This window comes from Megalops cyprinoides, chromosome 3, assembly GCF_013368585.1.
Source record: "Megalops cyprinoides isolate fMegCyp1 chromosome 3, fMegCyp1.pri, whole genome shotgun sequence".
NCBI classification, from domain to species: Eukaryota; Metazoa; Chordata; class Actinopteri; order Elopiformes; family Megalopidae; genus Megalops; species Megalops cyprinoides.
In genome coordinates this window covers 22568852-22587885 of record NC_050585.1, presented here as the reverse complement: position 1 = coordinate 22587885, position 19034 = coordinate 22568852, and the positions used below count along the sequence as shown (strand labels likewise).

Sequence of the window (19034 nt, the reverse complement as noted above, 5' to 3'; positions counted from 1 at the left end):
TGCAATGAATATAAATTATATTTCTAAAAATAGCCAATAAAATCCCCCTCACTCTATGCTCCTCCCGACATGCCAGATCTCCCCCTGCCTCTCCATTCTCAAGTGAGCTCTTCTACATGTCAAGGCCTCAGCGGAGTGTACCAACTCCTGCTTCACACAGAAAGGGGGGGGGGGGGGTCAGCCGGAGGCCTGTGATTCTCTAACATGGTTGTGTGTGTGTGTGTGTGTGTTCTGGAGTTTAGCCTTTCAGACGGTTGAGACCAGCTGTGTTTAAGGAAACAGTTCTCTGTTTATTTATTGTTTTTATGTCTATAGAAACTGCTGCAAACTCAGGAAATTCCACTGTAAACTAAAAAGTCAGACTTCCCTACCTACCTCATTCTCCCTTCTTCCTTCTTCCTCTCTCTCTTTTAGCTCAGTTTAATTCAATGCCTTACTGGCAGGACAAACAAATGTGTTGCCAGAGCAATAATATGGATGAAAAAGTAAACAATTAGGCACAATTATACCAAGTCAAAGAAAATATATGAATACAAGTTAATCTGATTAGTAATAAACAATAATTAACCTCACATGTTAAATGTAACAGTAAATTATAAATTAATACATTGTTAATTATTATGATTAATATTAATAAGTCACATTACTGCAGCACAGCGGTACAGCATGTGGCCATCAAAGCCGCTACTGGGGTTTTTAGCCCTTCTCCCAGCATTACTGAGCTGCTGGCAGGGCTGCTGTAGGCCCCTCTCCTAACATGGCTGACATGTGTCAGCCCTCTCTTTGAAATTTTGGAGGACAAATGTGATATTTTTAATGAATATTTCCCTTCCATCAGAGTATTTATTGCATTTTAGAAGAAAGTGGATCTCCCTCCTTTGTATGGCAGTGATCACAGAGCCTGTCGTTCCTGGCTTCCCCCCCCCCCCCCCCCCCCCCTACAGGTGAGGGGAGTATCAGGTTTAAAATCTCAGGGTGATAAAAGCAAAGCTCGCAGGACAGACAGTCTGTTTCCTGTCTCTCAGTGCTGCACATTTCTCACTGGCAGAAGTGATACAGGCCTGGTTCCCAGGGGCACCTGGAGGGTTTCAAAGCCCTGATTATTCCTGCGTCTCTGTCGGCCAGGGCTGCACGGCTCTTCCTGCTGCAGTCTCCCATTTCACACTTGCCTGGCGGGGGGGGGTTGATTCCCTGTTGGGGTGGTGGCTGAAGCCTGGAGAGTCCTCACAGTCATCATACACCTTTTTGCCTCTGAGAATACCCGCTCATTTGTACACCTCAGCACCACTGCCAGACATTGCACGATGCTAATTACAGTTTTTGTTGCACAGCTGTTCACTAAACGGTTATGTTTCTTGACACACACCCCAGGTGTTCTCTAGAGTAGATCCTCCCAGCGACCTTTGACCTTTTGATTTGGTGTGTCTGTACAAGGAGGGTGATACACAAAATGTGCAAAGCTTTGCACAGCATTTCAGAGGTGCTGATGGGAGCTGTAGCCCAGAGGCTTTTTGTGTGTGAACTACACTTTGCAGCAACACCTCTGTGAAAAGGCATCTCTGTTTTTCTGACACACCCACCTCTTATATTTACATCCTGTCTCTCACACTTACATCTTGCCTCTCACACTTACATCCTGTCTCTCACACTTACATCCTGTCTCTCACTCTTACATCCTGTCTCTCACACTTACATCCTGTCTCTCACTCTTACATCCTGTCACTCACTCTTACATCTTACCTCTCACACTTACATCCTCTCTCACACTTACATCTCGCCTCTCACACTGACATCTTGCCTCTCACACTTAAATCCTGTCTCTCACAGGAAGTACAAGTCACAATTCATCACAAAGGCATCACCTACTTTGTCTTTTCTCTAAGTGTTCTGTACTGGGCTTTCAAAGGACATAGTAATACTGTTGATATATTCAGATGAGGCTACAGAGAGGAAGAAGATGAATAAGAGGAGGATGAAGGCCATCACATGGGATATGGAAGAGGTGAGACCTGGCAGTAGCTGAATGTAGCTAAATGATAAAAGTTAATTCAGTAGAGTTGATTCTTAGAGAGGGACTGTTTCATTGTGAATTGAAAGCAAACAGATGAAGGAAATAAAAATGTGTTATTCATAAAGCCGTTTAAGCCATTTTTAGTATCCTCTTTCTCTCTCTCTCTCAGTTCAGTTTGATGGTTCTTTATTGGTAGGATAAACAAATGCTGTGTCACCAGGGCAATAATATGAACAATAATATAAACAATGAAGTACAGCTATATAGAGTCAAAGAAAACATGATTAAACCGATTGAAGTTAAACTGGTGAATAACAAACAATAATTATCCAATGGATTATATGTAATAGTAAGTTAAATCTCTCCCTGCCTTTTTCTCTTTCTCTCCCTCTCTCCATCCTCCACTCTGGGGGACACTTGAGTTATGATTTTTTTTCAAAAGGGCTCCACACACACATACACACACACGTACCTACAAACACAGTCACACAGACACACACACGCACACACACACACAATCTAACAATAGACAAGCTCAGGCAGATGCTGCTAAGGGAGCAGAGGTGCTGAGCTCTTGTGCACACACTCAAACTGCTAATTGAGCTAATTGAAATATGAGCCACCGCAGGGGATTGTGGTTTCAGCCTCTTACAACCAGATGTGCACACACAGACATGCACTTGTACACATATGCACACACACACACACACACATTCAGAAACACACATTCAAAGACACACACATAGGGACACATGCACATGTGCACATACACCCACGCACGCACCAGGAGACAGGTTCACAGGTTCACACACAGGGAAACAGACACACTTACATACACATTCACACACACACACAGACACACACACACAAACACACACACGCACACACACATGCACGCACACACACACACACTTCCAGTTAGCTGACTAGCTGTTTGTGCTGACTGAGTGGCTGACAGCAGTATGTTTCCATGGCGATGAGAGTGAGACTGGGAATACCTGAGGTACTGGTTCACACTGATTCACTATTAGTCTATGAAGTGATCTATTCCCAGTTACCTGGCCCATCTCAGGACTCTCTGTCTGTGTGTCTCTCCCATTCTCTCAGCCTGGCAGTAGTGTGTCAGTCAGATTGTTTTAATTCAGGCCCTTCAGCCAGGTTTCACCTTTATTTTTCTCAGTGGCAGGGATGGAGAGGGATACAGCTGTGCTAGTCTGCCTTCACTCACAGGAACAGGGATACATTGGGCCACTTTTAGCCCTTCATGCTTCTGCCATATACATCCCATAATCATCTCCAGTGCGTAAATACAGACACACACACACACACACACACACTCCCACTCCCTCACTCATTTCATTTCAATTCAATTCAGTGTGCTTTACTGGCATGACAGTTGTTCACATGCATATTACCATTGCAGTGTCCAGAAAGATGTAACCAGTAACAATAAGTCAATACCAATAATGAAGAACAACCAAAAGTATACCATTTAAATTTCAAATAAAAATATTTCAGTCTAAACAATTAATAACCACTTCCACATATCCCTCTCTCATTTACTCTCTATCTCACTCACTTCCTCTATCTGTCTCACACACACACAAATTTAATCATCTTTGACATTTATTCATCTGTATCTCCCCTTAGTTCTTCCACCAAGAGAAGATGAGAGATGGACAGAGAGAAATTAAGACAGAGATGGAGAGAGAAAGAGGGATTGAGAGAGAGTGAAAGACAGGGAGAATGAGGGAGAGAGAGAGGAAGGGAGAGATGGAGAGAGAAGCCCATCTCACTCAAACCATGTTTTTGGTGGGGGGAAGGTGGGACTGCATGAAGAAAACAGCAAAAATGAAGCAAAAACCAAAGAGAGGGAGAGATAGAGAGATGGAGAGAGAGGAGAGAGAGAGAGAGCATGAGAGGCTGAGAGAGGGAGGGAGAGAGGGGGAGAGAGAGGAGAGAGAGGGAGAGTGTGAGGCTGAGAGGGAGGGAGAGAGAGGAGAGAGAGGGAGAGTGTGAGGGGGGGGGAGAGGGGGGAGAGAGGGATGGAGACAGAGAGGGAGAGAGAGAGGGAGAGGAGAGCAAGTGAGAGAGAGAGAGGGTAAGAGGGAAGGGGGAGGAGCTCACCAGTCAAAGGCAGACTGGTTGGTGTGTGCGGGGGGGGATCTTTTTTCTTCCTGAGCTGATCCTCTCCTTTCTTTGTTTGACTACTGGGAGGAAAAAGCAAGAGAAAAGAGAGAGTGAACGAAAGAGAGTGAGGGAGAGAGAGAGAGAGAGAGGGAGAGAGAGAGAGAAGGAGAAAGGGAAGAAAGGAAAGAAGGGAGAAGACAGAGAGACACACATATTCTTTTTGTACAGGATTTTTTTTTTCTGGCAGACTAAAGCCCTTGATCTCATGCCTGCGCCTGAACCTTTGCTCTGTGGCTGAGGTGTTTGCACCAGCAGCGCCGGGGAGAAAGGCAGGGAGCAGAGCTCAGTCTCTGTGGCTACGGAGCTACAAAGCACCCCATGCACCCCGAGATTCCTCTCATGCAGGTTTAACACCAGCAAGGTAAGACAGCGAGCTGTGTGCGATCTCCTACAGGGCAGATATACCTCCCCTGCTTCTGAACACTAAAATGAGTTGAGATATAGCGTGTTTGCTTGCAGAGGGAACGGAAGCTGGAGTATTTTCACCTGTCACATTCCTGGTTCTCCCCGATGGAAAATGAAAGGCAGTGATGTTCTCTTTTTCTCGCCTCACGGCTCCATGTGCAGGACCAAAAGCCTGTCCTTCTCAGGTGACCTCAGTACTGTAACGCTCCACACCTGCAGAGCGGAGAGGCTGAATATGCTCGCTGCTACAGATGCTTCGGCAGCTGCTGTTTGTTTGGTAGCTGGTGGAATGTGTGTGTGTGTGTGTGTGTTTGTGGGTATATCTGTGGCTTAGTAGAGCTGGGCTCATCGCTCAAAGGTTACCGGTTTGAATCCCCGGTGGGGCAGTGATGTTGTACCCTTAAGAAAGGTATATGTCTCAGACTGCCTCAATAAATATCCAGCTGGATAATGTATAAAAATTATAAGATGTGTTTTGGATAACAGCATGTCTGAAGTAAAAAATAATGTGTGCTTCCCTTGCTAAACCAAAGCTGATGCCTGAAAAGCAGAATAGAAATTATGTTGGTGTTGCTGTTATAACTACCTTCCTCTTCCTGCCTCAAAGATTCCCTAGCAGAGGTCATGCACAGCTGTCACTGGAAGCTGTGCTTTAGTGGTGCCTCTGTGACTGTCTGTTTAGGGATGGCTTTGTGATTCTGGGATTAAGGATGGTTCTGTGACTCAAATTCAGAGATGATTCTCTGACTCAGGTTTACAGATGCCTCTGAATCAGGCTTTCAGGTACCTCTGTGACTCAAGTTTACAGATGCCTCTGACTCAGGCTTTCAGGTACCTCTGTGACTCAAGTTTAGAGATGCCACTGTGGCTCAGATTTACAGACACTTCTGTGACTCAGGATTACAGATACTTCTGTGACTTAGGTTTACAAATGCCTCTGACTCAGGTTTACAGATGCCTCTGTGACTCAGGTTTACAAATATGCCTCTGACTCAGGTTTACAGATGCCTCTGTAACTCAGGTCGATAGATGCCTCTGATTTAGGTTTACAGATGCCTCTGTGACTCAGGTTTACAGATGCCTCTGTGACTCAGGTTTACAAATACCTCTGACTCAGATTTACAGATGCCTCTGTGACTTAGGTTTACAAATGCCTCTGACTCAGATTTACAGATGCTTCTGTGACTCAGGTCTATAGATGCCTTTGATTCAGGTTTACACATGCCTCTGTGACTCATGTTTACAGATGCCCCTGTAACTCAGATGTACAAATGCCTCTGACTAACATTTACAGATACCTCTGTGACTCAAGTTTACAGATGCCTCTGTGACTTAGGTTTACAAATGCCTCTGACTCAGGTTTACAGATGCCTCTGTGACTTAGGTTTACAAATGCCTCTGACATAGGTTTACAGATGCCTCTGTGACTCACGTTTACAGATGCCTCTGACTCAGATGTACAAATGCCTCTGACTAACATTTACAGATACCTCTGTGACTCAAGTTTAGAGATGCCACTGTGACTTAGGTTTACATATTCCTCTGACTCGGGTTTACAGATGCCTCTGTGACTTAGGTTTACAGATTCCTCTGACTCAGGTTTACAGATGCCTCTGTGACTTAGGTTTACAAATGCCTCTGACTCAGATTTACAGATGCTTCTGTGACTCAGGTTTACAAATGCCTCTGACTCAGATTTACAGATGCTTTTGTGACTCAGGTCTATAGATGCCTTTGATTCAGGTTTACACATGCCTCTGTGACTCAGGTTTACAGATTCCTCTGTGACTCAGGATTAGAGATGCCTCTGACTCAGGTTTACAAATATGCCTCTGTGACTTAGGTTTACAAATGCCTCTGACTCAGGTTTACAGATGCTTCTGTGACTCAGGTTTACAAATATGCCTCTGACTCAGGTTTACAGATGCCTCTGTGACTCAGGTTTACAAATGCCTCTGACTCAGGTTTACAGATGCCTCTGTAACTCAGGTCGATAGATGCCTCTGATTTAGGTTTACAGATGCTTCTGTGACTCAGGTTTACAAATGCCTCTGACTCAGATTTACAGATGCTTTTGTGACTCAGGTCTATAGATGCCTTTGATTCAGGTTTACACATGCCTCTGTGACTCAGGTTTACAGATTCCTCTGTGACTCAGGATTAGAGATGCCTCTGACTCAGGTTTACAGATGCCTCTGTGACTTAGGTTTACATATTCCTCTGACTCAGGTTTACAGATGCCTCTGTGACTTAGGTTTACATATTCCTCTGACTCGGGTTTACAGATGCCTCTGTGACTTAGGTTTACAGATTCCTCTGACTCAGGTTTACAGATGCCTCTGTGACTTAGGTTTACAAATGCCTCTGACTCAGATTTACAGATGCTTCTGTGACTCAGGTTTACAAATGCCTCTGACTCAGATTTACAGATGCTTTTGTGACTCAGGTCTATAGATGCCTTTGATTCAGGTTTACACATGCCTCTGTGACTCAGGTTTACAGATTCCTCTGTGACTCAGGATTAGAGATGCCTCTGACTCAGGTTTACAGATGCCTCTGTGACTTAGGTTTACAAATGCCTCTGACTCAGGTTTACAGATGCTTCTGTGACTCAGGTTTACAAATATGCCTCTGACTCAGGTTTACAGATGCCTCTGTGACTCAGGTTTACAGATTCCTCTGTGACTCAGGATTAGAGATGTCTCTGATTCAGGTTTACAGATGCCTCTGTGACTCACGTTTAGAGATGCCACTGTGACTTAGGTTTACAGACACTTCTGTGACTCAGGTTTACAGATGTCTCTGTGATTCACGTTTACAAATGCCTCTGACTCAGGTTTACACATGCCTCTGTGACTTAGGTTTACATATTCCTCTGACTCAGGTTTACAGATGCCTCTGTGACTTAGGTTTACATATTCCTCTGACTCAGGTTTACAGATGCCTCTGTGACGTAGGTTTACATATTCCTCTGACTCAGATTTACAGATGTCTCTGTGACTCAGGTTTACAAATGCCTCTGACTCAGATTTACAGATGCTTCTGTGACTCAGGTCTATAGATGCCTTTGATTCAGGTTTACACATGCCTCTGTGACTCAGGTTTACAGATTCCTCTGTGACTCAGGATTAGAGATGCCTCTGACTCAGGTTTACAGATGCCTCTGTGACTCAGGTTTACATATTCCTCTGACTCAGGTTTACAGATGCCTCTGTGACTCAGGTTTACAAATATGCCTCTGACTCAGGTTTACAGATGCCTCTGTGACTTAGGTTTACAAATGCCTCTGACTCAGGTTTACAGATGCCTCTGTGACTCAGGTGTATAGATGCCTTTGATTCAGGTTTACACATGCCTTTGTGACTCAGGTTTACAGATTCCTCTGTGACTCTGGATTAGAGATGCCTCTGACTCAAGTTTACAGATGCCTCTGTTACTCAGGTCTATAGATGCCTCTGATTCAGGTTTACACATGCCTCTGTGACTGAAGTTTACAAATACCTCTGTGACTCAAGTTTACAGATGCCTCTGTGACTTAGGTTTACAAATTCCTCTGACTCGGGTTTACAGATGCCTCTGTAACTTAGGTTTACAGATTCCTCTGACTTAGGTTTACAGATGCCTCTGTGACTTAGGTTTACAAATGCCTCTGACTCAGATTTACAGATGCTTCTGTGACTCAGGTCTATAGATGCCTTTGATTCAGGTTTACACATGCCTCTGTGACTCAAGTTTACAAATGCCCCTGTAACTCAGATGTACAAATGCCTCTGACTAACATTTACAGATACCTCTGTGACTCAAGTTTACAGATGCCTCTGTGACTTAGGTTTACAGATTCCTCTGACTCAGGTTTACAGATGCCTCTGTGACTTAGGTTTACAAATGCTTCTGACTCAGATTTACAGATGCTTCTGTGACTCAGGTTTACAAATGCCTCTGACTCAGATTTACAGATGCTTCTGTGACTCAGGTCTATAGATGCCTTTGATTCAGGTTTACACATGGCTCTGCGACTCAGGTTTACAGATTCCTCTGTGACTCTGGATTAGAGATGCCTCTGACTCAGGTTTACAGATGCCTCTGTGATTTAGGTCTATAGATGCCTCTGATTCAGGTTTACAGATGCCTCTGTGACTCAGGGTTTTTGGGTGGGTCTGTATTTGACGTGGTATTTTTTTTAATATGTTTTATTCAACATTACAAAATGTCCACAAAGTGGAAGAGAAAGACATGAAACAGTGCTCACATTTTCAATTTTCATGTTTTTGAAGCCACCCCACCCCACCCTTTTTCTAAGATCCCGCCCCCTAACCCCACCTGTCTCTAGGTGATAAACACAACACAAAAGGGAGAGACAAAGCAAAACACACTGAAAAAAACAAAGGAGAAAATCAAGACAAATAAATAAACTTGGGATGGTAAGTTAGAACAATAATGTAAATCAGAAAGACTCAGATATCTAATTCCTCAGGTACAATATCTATTGAATCTATGATGAACAACGAGGGGTTCCAAGTTTTATCAAAGTTCTTAAGAGAGCCTCTGAGAGAAAACCTTAGCCTCTCCAACTTTAAATTATACAGAACTTCCTTGATCCATCGACCATAGGACGGGGGCAAAGTGTGCTTCCAGTTCAGCAGAATTAGACGCCTGGCCAGCAGGGTACAGAAGGCTATAGAATGCCGTGCCTCAGCTGATAGGATGTTAATGGGTGGGATACCAAAAAGGGCAGAGAGGGGATGTGGATCTGCCACAAAATTGTATTTGACATGGTATTTGACATGCTCCCTGACTTGCAGTTTGGGATGGCTCTATGACTCTGTTCTTTATGAATGTTTCTATGACTCATGGATTTGGAAAGGCCATTGTGACTTGGATTTAGAGATTTTTCTGTGAGTCTTCACCCCCTCATTCATCAGGCACCTTTCTCTGCTGGGATACACGTCCCTCCCCAGGGGCCTCCCAGACCCCAGTCTGAGATCCTCAAGAACTGCCCTGTCAGCTCTGTATGCGCTCAGCATGTACAAACACTTCCATAGGGCTTCCTTTCAGGTACTTTTGGCTTTTTGGCTCAGCTTTTCTGGTGTTCTGCCTCTGCGGCGTACTGCAGTAGTGACAGAACTGGACTTATCCCCAGGGCGTAAACCCTGGATTTGTTAAATAGATACCCAGCAGTACAGATAGACAGGGTCATGTTATAAAAGGGCATGTAGCAGGTCAGTACCACAGTGGAGTGGTTTGGGACTGTGGCCCAATGCTGCTGCCAGAAGTAAAAGCCATGATGTACTGGTACCCAGGCGTGTGACACATAGTGTGTTTCCACATATTGTATGTACTGTATCTTTGAGTGTGTGTGTGTGCGTGTGCATGTGTGTGTGTGTATATATCTGTATGTAAGAGTTGAGTGTGTGCATCTGTGAGAGTGTGTGATTTTATGTGTCTGTACACATCTGTGAGAGTGTGACCATGTGTGTGGTGTTAATGAGGTGACAGTGGTGAAGCTCAAGATTACTGCAGCATCTGATTACACTGCCCCCCCTCATTACACTGTTCCCCTCATTATACTGTTCCCCTGATTACACTCTCCCCCCATTACGCTGTTCCCCTGATTACACTGTCCCCCTCATTACACTGTTCCCCTCATTACACTGTTCCCCTCATTACACTCTCCCCCATTACGCTGTTCCCCTGATTACACTGTTCCCCTCATTACACTCTCCCCCCCATTACACTGTTCCCCTCATTACACCGTCCCCCTCATTACACTCTCCTTCCATTACACTGTTCCCCTGATTACACTGTCCCCTTCATTACACTGTCCCCCTCATTACACTGTTCCCCTCATTACACTGTTTCCCTGATTACACTGTTCCCCTGATTACACTCTCCCCCATTATGCTGTTCCCCTGATTACACTGTTCCCCTCATTACACTCTCCTTCCATTACACTGTTCCCCTGATTACACTGTCCCCTTCATTACACTGTTCCCCTCATTACGCTGTTCCCCTGATTACACTGTTCCCCTGATTACACTCTCCCCCATTATGCTGTTCCCCTGATTACACTGTTCCCCTCATTACACTCTCCTTCCATTACACTGTTCCCCTGATTACACTGTCCCCTTCATTACACTGTTCCCCTCATTACACTGTTCCCCTGATTACACTGTCCCCTTCATTACACTGTTCCCCTCATTACGCTGTTCCCCTGATTACACTGTTCCCCTGATTACACTCTCCCCCATTATGCTGTTCCCCTGATTACACTGTTCCCCTGATTACACTGTCCCCTTCATTACACTGTTCCCCTCATTACGCTGTTCCTCTGATTACACTGTCCCCTTCATTACACTGTTCCCCTCATTACGCTGTTCCTCTGATTACACTGTTCCCCGCATTACACTTTTTTCCTGCTTACATTGTTACTTCATTACACTGTTCCTGTGATTATACTATTTCTGTGACTACACTGTTCCCTCATCACGCATGTTCATGCATATTCCCTTATCATGTATGTTTCTCCATTTATGTTGTTCCCCTGACCTTTTGGTGTGTTAGTGTGTGTTTTATCAGATGTGTTTGTGTACTTTAAGGGGTGTGTTTGTGTGTTTTAAGGGGTGTGTTTGTGTGCTTTAGGGAGAGTGTTTTCTTGTTTTAGGTGTGTTGTTTATGTATGATCTGCTGGTCCTTTCTGGTGACAGACCTGCACTGAGGTCCCCCCCCCCCCCCCCCCCCCAGACACACACACACACACACTGAAAGAGCCACATTCACTGGAGTGGAGTAGGGGTGTGACTGATTGACTGCTGAGAGGAGAGAGAAGGAGAGATGGGGGTTGGGGTGCTGCTTCTGGGAAGGGGGCCATGGTTCCTCATGAACACATTGTGTGATTGACTTTGAGTGCAACATGATTTCTGGGGTCTTTAAAGGGGAGGGTACAGACAGGGGCCGTAAAACTGACACCAGTAATTTCTCCCAGGCAGTTTCTAGACAGCTTGTACTGTAATATGCCCTGCAGCTATACATGGAAATCCATATACACATAATATATAATCTCCTACAGCCTATTCTGTTAATGAGATGAGTCAGAGCAACATACAGTTATGCAGTGTCTGTGACAGAGCCCTCACCCACTCACACATGCACACACACACACAAACGTACACACAGCAACCCCCCCACACACACATACACACATTAATACACAAACCCCCACACACATGCAGTCAAAAACACACACACTTATATACTTACTTACACACCCCCCCCCCCTCACCCCCCCACACACACACACACATGCACTCACATCAGTACAGAGCAGCAGTGTGGCGTAGTGGTAAAGATCAGGGCTTGTAGCCCTTCTCTGTGCTGCATCACCTCAGTCTGAACTACTGTTCCTTCCTTCTGCATGTGTGAATGAGGACAGCAGTTAAGAGGAGCTGCAGGTGTCCTTTTAAAAAGCAGCCTCATGACTGTCTCTGAGTGCACAGTAGACACGGGTTGGGAGGGGTGGAGGCCCACATCTGAAAGCCCTCTTTAGTTCTAGTGCTTCTGTAGAGCTAAGACTTCTGTAATTTTCAAACCATCCATGCATATAGGCCGTGAGACTTTCCATGCTAGCCTATTTGGCTGGTGTCTGTAAGGTTAATATCTCTTGAGAAAGAGAGGTTTCAGGCATAGTAAGTTCCAGGGAGTTATATGATAACACAACAGAAAATTGCCTGTGACATGAATGAAGGGGAAGCTAGTGTATTTAAGAGTATTGGTGGTTCCTCATTGAGTTAGCAGCCTGGCTAAGTGCTGAGTCTGGGTCTGCTGGAAAATGTACCACCTTGAGACTCTGAACTCTGTCAGTTCTTCCCAGTTATAAGACATGAAAATCTTCATCACACCGATGAAAAGGTTAGCTGTAGCTGTAAGTGTGAGTACCATAAAATGTGCAATATTATGTTCGTATTTTGCTTACCTTTGGTGTGCTTATGTGTATGTGTGTGTATGTGTGTGTGAGACAGGGAGAGAGAGAGAATGTGTAAGTGGAGAGATTAAAGGTGTCTTATTCTGTCTGGTCTGGTGGGAATGTGGCGTAGTGGGAAGGAGCGTTTATAACCAAAAAGTTGCTCATTTGATACCCCACTGGGGCACTGCTGTTGTACCCTTGGGCAAGGTACTTAAGGCACAATTTCCTTGTATGAAGCAGTATAAATGGATAAAATTGTAACCTATGTAAGTTGCTCTGCGTAAGAGCATCTGCTAAATGAAAACAGTTTAAAAAAAACTGTAGTAGTTAACCTGTAGCCTGGAAGCTCTCAGCAGCAGGACAGGGTGTGTTTTGACAGCGTGAAGACAGCCGCCACATTTCAGTGCCCTTTACCTCTGAGAGAGGGAGAGAGGGCGGGAGAAATGGCAGTTAGGGCAGGCCCCTCCCACAGCTATGAAGGTGTCACTAGCAATCATAACACTGCCCAGTAATTACAGGCTCTGATTGCTCTAAGCTTCACTAACACAGCCATATAGCAACATAACCAAACTGCACTATCACAATTCTATACACAACACGGCTAAACTACACAGCTGCACTGCACCTACACTGCTTCATACTCAACACAGGTGACCCTCACACAATGTGAAAAAGATGATGATGGCGATGGTGATTAAAGATGATGCAAAAATACTAGTCACTCAATGACGAAAGGGTATATTTCTACAAATTTACAAGCTTATTGTTTATGAACTGTTTAAATACGTATCACGTGTTAGATGCAGAGACTGAAGTTCACATCAAGTTCACATCTGTTTCTCAACTAAAGCATTTCACTCAGTCTCCCCTGTCTGTCTCCCTCTCTCCAAAACAGACACTCGGAGGTAGTGTGTATGTGCTCATGTGAGTGTGTATGTGTGTCTTTGAGAGAGCATGAATATATTTATGTCAATGTGTTAGCATGTTTGTCAGCATGTGTATGTCTTTATCTCAGTGTGTGTGTGTTTATGTCAATATGTGTGTGTGTGTGTGTGTTTGTGTGTGATTATGTTAGTGTGTCAGTGTGTGTGTATGTGTATGTCAGTGTGTGAGTGTGTTGGTACACTTTGTGCCTCTCTGTGTCACACAGTAGATCATTTGTCACTGTCACTCAGCAGGAATCAGTAAGCCACACCCACACTGCCTGTCCTTCTCACTGGCTGTTTTCACAGCCTAGGACACAAACCACACCCCATCTGTTCACACCTCTCCTCACCCTCACCCAGGGAGCTCTTCTGATTTGCTGATCCCCTCACTAATCAACAGACTCCTCTGATTTCCTGATTTCCTCACCCTCACCCAAGAAACCTCTTCGACTGCCACCTCCTCCACCTCCAATGACAAACTCAGCTGATTAGTTGATCTCCTCCCCTCTCACCTGAGAAATTCCTCCTGTTCACTGTTCTGCTGGGCTATGAGGAACAGACACAATCTCCAAACAGAATCAGGCAGATAAGGCGACGTGGTCATGAGCCAGCATCACCTGGCATGAGAACTCTCCCAGTTCATATTGCTATGGCAACTGGCCAGTCACCAGGAGCTACAGATAGCCAAAGCCACAGAGCTGTGTGTATATTGGTGTGTGTGTGTGTGAGTGTGTGTTTGAGAGAGTTTCCATTTAATGGGATTTAACTTATAGAAAGCACAAACCTTAGCAACAGAAGCTGTTGTTTTGACAACTTGGAAACCAACGTGTGAATTTCACACCCCCTTTTAACTCAATAATGCCACATCTAAGCACTCTTCTCTCTCTCTCAATTCAAATTCAAATTCAGATATGCTTTATTGGCATGGCTGCTCCAAACACAATGTTGCCAAAGCAATTAACACTTATTATATTTACAATATTCAACTTCATACTGTAAATAATAAATGTCAGGATTAATAATGATACAAAATAATAATGATCGTAATACAACTAGTAAAATAAAACTAATCAAATTAAATGGTAAGTCTGTCATTGTTCCTCCAGTTGTTCCTTAGGTTATGGCAGTCAGCCACATATCTGGTGCCTCTCAGCCACCCCCACCCCCATGTGTGCATGCCTGAATACAATATCTGTAAGCTTTTCATCAAAGTGGCGGTGTGAATATGTGAAAAAAACTTTTTAGCTGTTATGATATTCATATTAATGGTTGTGGTGAGTTTCATTGAATTTGTTTTGTTACTTTTGGTCTTGTTCTTCATTTTGTCCATTCATCTTTTATTTATGCTCTCTGTGTTGTGACTGTTGTTTAAGAGCTAAATCTCTCTCTCCTTCTCTCTCTCCCTCTCCCACCCACTTACCCCCCCCCCCCCCCCCCAACTCACTTCCTGTAGCTCTCTAACCTCCCTCCATCTCGGCAGTTGAAGCAGAGATAGCTGTGAGAGATGGGAGAGTGTGATTTTTTATTAAGATTTTTTATTTAACCATCATTTCCTCTGTTTTGTCTGTTTTGTTATTATAAAGTATTGTGTTCCTTCTTATCTGAGCTGTTGTGTGCCACTCTTCAAGAGGGAGGCAGGGGAGGTTTCTCATATGTTCATGCTTTAAAATGCTTTGGTGACACTGGATAACTCTTGCCATGCTAACAATGGCACATTTACAGTTTGACAGAGGCTGAGGAGAGATGTGTGTGCACATTCATGTGTCTGTGTGTATGTACGCTTGGGTATGTGTGCACGTGTGTGGGCATTTCAGCTGTCAGTTGGTGAAGGCACAAATCTGAGAGGACAGTCCACTAGGAAATAAAGAGAGAGAGCAGCATTATGTTCAAGTCATGATTATATAATGACAGGGCAATCAGTTACTGTGCCTTCATCGTGAATGTGATACAAGTTCGACCATGAATGAGAGTAGCGTAACTGTCTCTCTCTTGGGAGAAGTCAGGGCCATTTTGCACTAAAAGGGAATTCCGTCTGTGGGCGGGGTTATATTGTGACGTCGCATGGCAGGAGGGGCTTTGATGTGATTTTGGATGAGGGGGGCGGCTCTGGAGTGGATGCTCGTGAGCGTGGTGATTCCGTTTGCTGTGGTGGTAGGTTTTAGCGCACAAAAGTGCGGGCTGGCCCTTTAAGTCGTACAGAGCTCAGTCAATTTCAGTCCGCTAGAACAGAGTGTCCAGACGAGGAACTGCAAGTGAAAGCGGCGAGGGGGTGGGGATACGATCTAATCATAAACAAAACCGATACTATGGCTGACCCACTTGCTCCGTGCCGGTCATCGGAAGAATAAGCAAGTATGGTATCATCTGTTCAGGGAGAACACGGCCAGCACCAGCGACGTATGAAGTAGCAATGCGGATATTCGCTCCGCCGGTCTAAACTGGGATGTTTGTTGCAGAAAATTCATCTGCTTTCACGAGCAGTCGGCCCGTCGGTCATTGTTACATGCGGCGTTACGCTCAGCTGCCATCGATAAATATAGGTTACTGTGTCAATAGTTCAATTTGAAAATATTGTATTGTTTTTAGAGCCAAGCTAACGTTCTAGCTAACAATTCTTTTGTTTCGCATACAAAGTAAAAGTTTTTCTTTTAATTTTTTGCAGCTGCATGTTGGTTGGGATGCTGGAAAATACAGACCCTGGCCTGACAGTTAAATGAATTTTCATGTATCGCAGTCATGAAGTGCACCGTTAAAGGCGCACCTTAGAAGTCTTTTCTCAGCACCTCCAGTCGCCACTAAGCTGTCTTTCATTTCTCAGACCGAAACTAAGGACATTGAAATAGTGGCGCCGTGTTGACCACAGATTTTGCAGAAATATTTTTTCTCAGTCAATAGCAAGGTAAGTCGGCCTTAATTGTAACACAAATAACTACTAACTTTATATTATTATATAACTATACACGCCTCTAGTTCTTGATAAACACTGCGAATGTTACCTCAAACGTTGTGTGGAGCACCAGTCTAGCTGCAGTCAAGATAAAACCATAGAGCGTCAAACCAAAAGCCGGTCGTGGTTCCACTGTGAAGGACCAATTTATATTGTGTATCAGACTCGCATTTACGAATTGTGGCTGGATTTGCCCTTCAACGGATTTGTCGGGTTATACGAGTGTATTTGAAACTTTAACACGTGATCGGTAAACTGTTAGGCGTCCGAATTACTTACATTGTAGTTTTTTTTTTTTTTTGTTAAACTGGCGATCATCATATGACAATATAATAATGTTGGTGTTTCTCTGAGGGACACAGCGACAAAATGTTGCAAGCCTTGCGTCGATTACAGTTACCCACTTGAGCAAATGTGTGTGTGTGTGTGTGAGAGAGAGAGAGAGAGGGAGAGAGAGAGACAGAAAGAATGTGTCTGTGTGCGTGGGAGGGGAGTGGGTAGAGACCGCTTTCAGCGGCCCCTCTTTTTGTGTCAGACTGCACCGCGAGGCTGGATCCATGCAGCGTGTCGTTAAACGGTGCATGAGCTGCAAGTGCAGCTAAGTGCAGACGCGCGTTGACGTTCAAGCATATTTGCGTATTACTACCTCACAAAAAGCGGTGAGGTGGTTTGATCGTGGAGTTTTTCCTCGTCAGACGCCGACGAGGAGAAAACAATTCTGAGGTGTGTGTGTGTGTTCATAGCCTATAATTAAGCAATTGCATAAATAAATTAAGGCCTATTTCACGTGATGTGCAAATGTGTGCCCGGTAGTACCGGTAGCCCGGTAGGACTGTATCGATGAGCTTTGCCCCCCATTCTTCCGACACGGTCTTGGGGCTAGGGGGTTAGGGGGGTGGGAATCCTTTGAAATTCAGCTTCCGATCTTTTGCTGTATAGACCAATTAACATGGAAACGAAAACTAGTATGCGCTTTCTTTCTCTTTGAAGACTCAAGAGACGTTCATTATGGGGGCGGGGGAGGTGCTTGACCAGAGCGTGAGCGTACATAGCAGTTCAAAGAGGAAATACATAGCCAAATGTAAGGGCGGCATCATAACGCGGCAAAGACAATGACAACAGTCTAGCTGTGTTACTAAAATAGGCTCGAGCTCTTTTGCTGTGTAAGTCACACGAAACGAAGGGCATTTATGTGTCACCATCAAGGTCACTTGAGGTTTCTTATAGTGCAGTGATGTCAACCACAAAATGTGTTAATTGAGTCACTAGGTAATCTCCCGGTCTTCAGAAACATAACAGACCAGAGTATATATTCCATGTGTTTGGAATAGAATGGTATTCCATTATAAAGGCAGAGCTTGGTACGTGTGTGCATGTGGGTGAGCCCAGTAGCGATATGGTAAACAAAACTGTTACCACAAGGTTTTGTCTTCAGGACTGTAGCATTTCAGGGCTATAATGTGACACATGTGTGTTTGTGTGTGTGAGAGAGAGGGGTGCGTTGTGGAAGAGTGTGGAGAATGTGACAGCCCTGTTGTGAATTTGTCCTCTGTCTGCTCTGCTGTGAGAGATCAGCCCCCAGCACCCCTCTCCTGCTCTCTCCTCCTCTGTCTTCTGCTGTTCTCTCTTCTTCCCCTCTTTAATCCTGCTCCCCTGCAGGTCTCTAACAGCCCTTTGGATCCCTGTTCCAGGGAAGATGCATCCCCTGGTTCACGTTTCTGTTCTTCTCATGTTTATGTTTAGCTGCTCTGCAGAGGCTCTCCTAGCTAGAGCAGCTTGCATAGGTTACAATTTTTACATTGTATCCATTTGTAAAGCTGGATATTTACTGAGGCATTTCAGGTTTATGCACCCGGCCCAAGGGTACAACAGCAGTGTGTTGACCCTGCAACCTTTGGGCTGCCGGCCCTGCTCTGCCATTATACCACACTGCAGTGTCTTTTTTTGCAACAGCAGGCAGAGAGACCAGCACTGAACTCCCCTGTCTCTATTACTGTGGATCACACCTTCCAACCCCAATTAGATGATAGATAAACATATGTGTAAATGTGTGTGTGTGTGTGTGTGTGTGTGAAATAGGTTACAGACATACTTTATTCCACAGGAAGTCTCGTGACGCCCCCCCCCCCCCCCAGTCATAGCCCTACTTCCTGCTTCTACCGGCTGCTTTCTCTCTGCCTTCCTCATCTGCTTTTCTCCCTGTTGCCATGGCTACATGCTTGTTTCATCAGGTTATACTGTTATGGATATGCTGAAGAGAGAGGTATTGTCTTGCAGTTCTCATTCTGTCTGGGTGCCATTGTGGCTCCTGGCCATGGTGGACTCTTCAGTACCCTCCTCTGGGGGACTGAAGTGTGCTGCTTTTTAATTTGGTGTATGAAATTGCACCGATGCATAATGCAGGGTACTCAGTGTCTCCTTCAGGGCTGGAGCTCAAAAAAAAGTCCTGCCTTTACATTTTATTTAGCTTGCGTGATGTTTAAATTAATCCGACATTTCCATTCTGATTTGTTGACTGTCTCACTAGTGAACCATCAGAGGCTCAGTAATATTTTAAGAATGCACAGTGTGTGTGTGTGTGTGCGTGCTTATGTG

General features: G+C 44.7%; 1 protein-coding gene across 1 annotated transcript in view; it reads left to right on the top strand.

Annotated features, from left to right (window-relative positions):
- The window catches only part of LOC118774704 (lysine-specific demethylase 6B-like), a 42107-nt gene that overhangs the window by 9705 nt on the left and 13368 nt on the right, over positions 1 to 19034 (top strand). The window lies entirely within an intron of this gene.